This window comes from Orycteropus afer, unplaced genomic scaffold (assembly GCF_000298275.1).
Source record: "Orycteropus afer afer isolate SDZICR_OR568_19922 unplaced genomic scaffold, OryAfe1.0 scaffold00084, whole genome shotgun sequence".
Taxonomy (NCBI): Eukaryota; Metazoa; Chordata; class Mammalia; order Tubulidentata; family Orycteropodidae; genus Orycteropus; species Orycteropus afer.
Window position 1 is genome coordinate 5,176,286 of NW_006921671.1, and position 7,437 is coordinate 5,183,722.

General features: G+C 38.3%; 1 protein-coding gene across 1 annotated transcript in view; it reads left to right on the top strand.

Annotated features, from left to right (window-relative positions):
- Positions 1-7,437, top strand: part of PKP4 (plakophilin 4) — a 307,598-nt gene that overhangs the window by 53,594 nt on the left and 246,567 nt on the right. The window lies entirely within an intron of this gene.

A 7,437-nucleotide genomic window follows, 5' to 3' on the forward strand; every position in this document is an offset into this window, starting at 1 on the left:
ACTTATCTCTAGAATTTATAGAACACTCCAACACCTCAATAACAAAAAGACAAACAATCCAATTAAAAAATGGGCAGAAGACATGAATGGACACTTCCCCAAGGAGGATATTCAAGCGGCCAACAAACATATGAAGAAATGCTCACAATCATTAGCTATTAGAGAGATGCAAATCGAAACAACAATGAGGTACCATCTTGCTCCAGCATTAGTAGCAAAGTTCAGCAGGACACAAAATAACAAATGCTGGCGAGGTTTTGGAGAGATTGGGACTCACATACACTGCTGGTGGGACTGTAAAATGGTCCAACCATTGTGGAAAGCAGTATGGCGATTCCTTCAAAAGTTGGAATTTGAAATACCATTTGACCCAGCCATCCCATTACTAGGTATATACTCTAAAGAAGTGAGACCCATGACAAGAACAGATACATGCACACCCATGTTCATCGCAGCACTTTTTACAATAGCCAAAAGATGGAAACAACCTAGGTGTCCATCAGCTGAGGAATGGATAGCCAAACTATGGTCCATACACACAATGGAATACTATGCAACGGTAAAGAATAATGTAGAATCTGCAAAGCACCGCATAACGTGGATGAACTTGGAGGATATTATGCTGAGTGAAATAAGTCCATCACAAAAGGACAAATATTGTATTAGTCTGTTATTGTAAAAGTTAAGGGAAGCTTTATTTATTGAAGGAAATTTTCTTTGTTGGTTACCAGGGGTGGGAGGGGAGGGAAGGAAATGCTGTTAGATAGATAGAGATAAGTATTGAAGTGAGGATTTGGTTGAAGAGCAGGACAGTGTACCAAATGTGAGTAACCAGTATGGCAGCATTGAGGATGAGAAAGACATAGAGCTATACATGGGGGGTACAGACAACAAATATGAACCCTTTTGCACATACAGTACTGCGTTATCAGTGAAGGTAAACATGGGTATATGGGTGGATAGATGGGTGGACAGGCTAAACGATTAAGTATGTCTATGAAATGGGGAGGGTATCCAAGAACATAGATAGGGTTGGCAGACAATGTTCTATAAGTTTATGTGAATGATCAAAATTCCCAGGTGTATAGTAGAGCCGACAAGGGGCAAGGTTTTGGTCACAGCCAGCTACCCAGGGGGACTGAATAGTTGAACCTGTGTGCTTGGGACCATAGTCGCAGGGGGCATCAAGCTCAATTGGCAAAACATACTGTACAAAACATTGTTCCACCTCCTACTTTGGCAAGTAATGACTGGGATTTTAAAAGCTAGAAAGCTGCCATCTAGATGCAACGATCAGTCTCTCCTCGTCCAGAGCAAAGAAGAATGAAGAAAACCAAAATTCATGGAAACAGTCAGTCCTAGCAACTGGTACACCATCCGATCTGCAACCTATACAACTGTGAGACTAGAAGAACTAGATGGTGGCCGGCTACCCCTGTCATCCACTTGGAAGGGGATCTATGTAGGAGACCCTTGATAGAGAGTGAGAACAATGTGTAACAAAACTCAAAATCATTTGGAGGAAAAAAAAAAGTGGGGACCAGGTTTGCTGGGTCCGAGAGAGCCTGGTGTAACCTCTGAGACTATGGCCCCTAGCTGCCCTTCAGGTCTGGAATGGAACCCACACCTGTGGTTTCCGGCCGGACAAAATACAGGCATGTGAGTTAAACATTTACCTCAAGTAGATACACACCTTGGAGAGAACAATCATGGGAGAAACAAGGGCTGCTTATGCACAGGAAGACAGCTCATGGGCCAGGAGAGTATGGAGGGATGGACACTGGGAAGAGGTAACTATGGAGAGGAAGTGGGAGGGGAGCTGTTGCATTGTGGTAAACTGTGGTCTATGACATGAGACAAAGTATATGTGAACTGCTGTATGGAAAGTGAATTTGCTCTGTAAATCTTCACCCAAATCACAATTAAAAAAAGTTATTATGAATTGTTTACTGGTATGAAATCCTGATATAGCTGAAAAAAAGAGTAACATTGTTTCCATTTAGAGAACAACATTATAATGTGGTGATGTTCACTGAGAAATAAGAGTTAATGTAATTTAGGCTTCTTTTATTTTCAAGTTGTTCATCTAAATATGGTTTTCCCAACATATATATTTCCTTTTGTCCTCCACCCACCTCAACAGGAAAAGGCTTGGTTTAATGTGTTGGCTTCACTCTACTGATGCGTAGGCTTCCAGACAGAACACAGTGAGGTAATGAAGACTACTTTGTTTAGTGATTCCTTTGGCTCTGACTAGTGAATGTGGTCTGAATTGAACATGCTACCAGTAGCTGAGAAGTCCTATATTCTTATCCAACCAACTCAATATGTACTCCCAATTGTGTTTTTCTGAGACTGCTGTAACACATATCTTATTCATAGATAACTGTGGAGTGAGTTCATATTTATCATCTGTCAAGACTTGAAGGGAGTAGAAACCATGCCAACTCCTCCAATTGGAAAAAGAGCAACAAAAAAGCTTACAGTCACCAGAAGAAAAGAAATAATAAAGACTCGAGCAGAAATAAATGAAGCAGAAAAAACAATAGAAAGAATCAACAAGACTAGAAGTTGGTTCTTTGAAAAGATTAATAAAATCCACAAACCGCTGGGAAATTTAACAAAGGAAAAGGTATAGAAAATGCAAATAGCAAATGAAAAATGAAGTGGGTGACATCCCAACAGAACCAAGCAAAATAAAAAAAGGATAATATCAGGATACTATGAAGAACTGTACTCCAGCAAATTTTAAAACCTGCAAGAAATGGACAGATTTCTAGAAACACACTACATACCTTAACTAAAACAACTGAGGAAGAAAATTTGAACAGACTCATATCAAAAGAAGAAATTGAACAGATCATAAGAAGGAGCAAAAAAAAAAACTATCAATGAAAAAAGTCCTTGCCCAGGTGGCTTCACTAGTGGATTCTACCAAACATTCAGAGAAGAGTTGATACTAGTTCTACTCAAAGTATTCCAGAATATAGAAAAAGATAAATATTTTTTAATTCATTTTATGAAGTGAGCATAAGTCTGATACCAAAATCAGGCAAAGATGACACTAATAAAGAAAATTAGAAACCGTTATCTCTCATGAACATAGATGTAAAAATGCTCAACAAAATCCTAGCCAGTAGATTCCCACAACATACCAAAAAAATAATACATCATTACCAAGTGGGATTCATACCACAGATGCAAGGATGAGTCAACATTAGAAAAACAGTCAGTGTAATTCATCACATAAATAAAGCAAAAAAGAAGCCACATGATCATACCAGTTGATACAGAAAAGACATTTGACAAAATCCAAACCATTCCTGCTAAAAATGCTGAACAAAGTAGGAATAGAAGGGAAATTTCTCAACATGATTAAGGACATGTGTATAAAACCGATGGCCAATATTATTCTAAATGGGGAGAGACTGAAAGCATTTCCCTTATGAGTGAGGAGAAGATAAATATGCTCTTTATCACTATTGCTCTTCAATATTATATTGAAAGTCCTTGCCAGAACAATAAGGCAAAAAAGCGGAAATAAAAAGCATTCAAATTGGCAAAGAAGTAGTAAAACTATATGTATTTACATGTGATATGATCTTATACATAGAAAATTTCAAAGACTCAGTAGAAAATTACTGGAACCAATTGATAGTTTCAGCAAAGTGGCATGGTATAAGATCACCATACAAAACTCAGCCAGATGCCTTTACACTTACAAAGAGAACTCTGAAATCAGGGAAGCAGTACCATTTACAGTAACTGCCCAAAAGATGATGTACGTAGGAATAAATCCAACCAAAGACACAAAAGACCTATACAAAGAAAACTACAAAACACTGTTACAATGGACCAAAAAAGACATACATAAATAGAAGAATATACCATGCTCATGGATAGAAAGACTTAACTTCATGAAAAGATCAGTGCTACCCAAAGCCATCTGCAGGTATGATGTAATTCTGATCCACATTCCATCATATTTCTTTAAAGAGATGGAAAAACTAGCCACTTACTTCATATGGCAAAGAAGGAGACTCCAGATAAGTAAAGCACTACTAGAAGAAGAATAAAGTAGGAGGCCTAGCAGTTCTCCATCTCAAAATCTCTTATACAGCCATGATAGTTAAAACAGCCCAGTACTTGTAAAATGACAGACATATAGAACAATGGAACAGAATTGAGAAGTCAGAATTAAACCTATCCACCTAGTGACAGCTGATCTTTGACAAAAGGCCAAAACTCTTTAAATGGAGAAATGATAGTCTCTTTAATAAATGCTGCTGACAAAAATTGGATATCCATTTGTAGCAAAAAATGAAACGACCTAAATCTCACACCCTATACAAAATGAACAAGTTAGATCAAAGACATGAATGTAAAACCTAAAATCATAAAGAACATCAAAGAGAAAATAGGGACAAACTTAGGGGCCCTGATTCAGGACATAAATTCACTATCAAATATAACTAAAAATGTACAAACACCAGAAGGCAAATTAGATGACTAGAACCTCCTAAAAATTAGACACTGACGTGCTTTAAAACATTTCACCAAAGAGTTAAAAGAGAACCCACACATTGGGAGAAAAGTTTTCCAATGACATATTGGAGAAGGGCTGATCTCTAAACTTTACAGAAAACTTCAACACCTCAACAACAAAAAGAGAAATAATGCAATTGAAAAATGATCAGAAGATATGAACAGGCATTTCACCAAAGACAACACTCAAGCAGCTAACAAACACATGAAGAAATGCTCTCAATCATTAGACACTAGATGCAAATCATGAGACCAATGAGATACCATCTCACCCTAGCACTATACCAAAGTTTTGAGGAAAAGAAAACAAGTGCTGGGGAAGGTGTGAAGAGACTGGAACCCTCAGTACACTACTGGTGGGACTGTAATATGGTACAACCACTGTGGAAAATGGTATGCTGCTTCTTTAAAAAGCTGGAAATAGAAATACCATATTATCTAGTGATCCCACTACTTAGTATATTTCCTAGAGAAATAAGAGCCCTGACATGAACAGATACATGCATACCCATCTTCATCACAGCATATTCACAGTAGCAAAAAGATTGAAATAACCTAAATGCCCATCAGTGGAGGAATGGATCAAAAAACTGTCATATACACAGTGGGATACTATGCAACATGAAAGAACAATGATGGATCTGTGAAACATCTCATAACATGGATTAACATACAGGCCATTATGCTGAGTAAAATTAGTCAATAACAAAAAGACAAATATTGTATGAGACTACTATTATAAAATGTCAAGAAAAGGGTTTCACAAGGAAAAAAAAGGGGGAGGTGGGAGTGGGGAATATTCTTTGATAGTTACCAGGAGTAGGAAGGGAAGTGAAGGTATACCATTAACTAGAGGCTAGACCAAATGAAGGAAGGAAGGAAAGACTTTAAGTACTTGGCAGTTTTGTTGTTGGAAATACAAATTAAAGAAGCTACACAATAAATTGATAGATTAGAAAAAAATGCATAAATTATTTAGACATTTTTCCATCTCTCTTTTTGGTGGCATAGTGGGTGAGGCATTTGGCTGCTTACTGGATCAGTGGTTCACACCCATCAGCTTTTCCACGGGAGGAAGATGAGGCAATCTTCTTCTGTAAAGATTTACAGCCTTGGAAACCTAATGTCAGTTGCTATGAGTTGTATTTGACTTGATGGCACATTGGGTTTGGGTGGTTTTTTTTTTTTTTTTTTTTTGGTTTATTTAAGATTGGTCTAAACTGTTTTACCTAAGGCATTTGACTGCTAACCAGAAGGTTGGTGGTTCAAACCCAACAGCCTCACCTTGGCAGGAAGCTACTTCCATAAAGATTGACTGCCTTGGAAACCCAAAGGGGTCTCTGAGTTGGAATCTACTTGATCACAGTGAGTTTGATTTTAGTTTTAGACAGATAGTTTCCATAAAAATCTAGAAAGAAAGGAGACCTTGTAGTCTAATAGGGAGATAACTTCTAGTGTTTAGAAGGTGATTCTAGGCAAGTTAATGAGATATGCACATGTGACCAGGATAATGTTTCATTGACCCTTTGTGTGTGTCTTCTGGAACCTCTGCACCTTACATTCTAGCTTCTTGGTGCTTGAGTGGTAACATAAGTCTATATTGGAATAACATATGAATAGCCACTTGTGCAGTACTATTGAAACGAAAGCTGGAGTTTAATGAATGAAACTCACTCCTAGCCAGAAGCTTCTAGTCTCCTAGGCCTCTCATTTCTAGGACCAGGTTTGATTCCACCCTCCCCAGGTGAAAGCACAATGCCCTAGGGCACCGAGAGATTTAACACTTAGAGTTCTGAAACAGCAGGTCTGACCTGTGTCTTCCTTATTTATTTAGAACCACTGGGCACAAGACAATTGGGCATTACTTCTCAACAGCTTTTGTTACCTCAGGAGGAAGTCCTTCATTTGCCTCTCCCTTCTGGAGTTTGACTTCCTGGGCAGACATCTGACCTCCACACCCTCCCTCTATATTCCCTTACTTTAACAGCTGTTTCCTTTTCCTGCTCCCCTAGCTTTTGTCCTTTTTACTTTTTCCACAACCCCAGCAGCAGCAGTGCCACCTATTATTTGTTGAAAGAAGTGGAGTTGGGAAAGAGTTTTGAAAAGTTGAGATATGTGGCTAAGTCTTTTCTTTTAAGTTGTAAACTGCTAGAGGGCAGGTGCCCTTGTTAAACATTGTAGAGTGCTAATAAAATCTCATGAGCTTAATGCTTTTTTTTATAGTAACAGAGCACAACTATTATACAGTCTGAGTAGATGCAGAAGTTAGACGTAGTGAACAGAACATTTTCCTCATGATACCTCCATTGAGTTAATCATTTTCACACTTATTTAAACCTGCTTCTGACAGTTTTTAGTTACATCAATGAATAATTACAGCTGCTCATTCATACACACACACATATATAGGTGTTGATTGAGCAAACCTTGTATCTTAGTTTTTCTCAATTGTAAACTGTTGATGAGATCTGACAAGTGCATTGGATAATACGATTAGCTTAATGTTTATAAAAATTATTTGAAGGTAAGATTTCTACATAAATGCCAGGAATATGATTGTTTTCTTCATGTACTGCCAAGAACCAGTTTCTCCTGAATATAGTTTCTTATGATAAGTCGAGGGAGCTCTGGTAGCATAGTGGCTAAGGCACTTGACAGCTAACCAGAAGGCTGGCGGTTCAAGCTATTGTAGCCACTCCTCGGAAGGAAGATGGGGTAATCTACTTCCGTAGTGACACCGCCTTGGAAACCCAAGGAGGGGTCGCTATGAGTCGGATCCGACTCGATGGCATATAACAACAACAACAACAACAATGATAAGTCGAAGAAGGTTTTTATGCGGTTGTTGTTGTTGTTGTTGTTATGTGCCGTCGAGTCGGCCCCGACTCATAG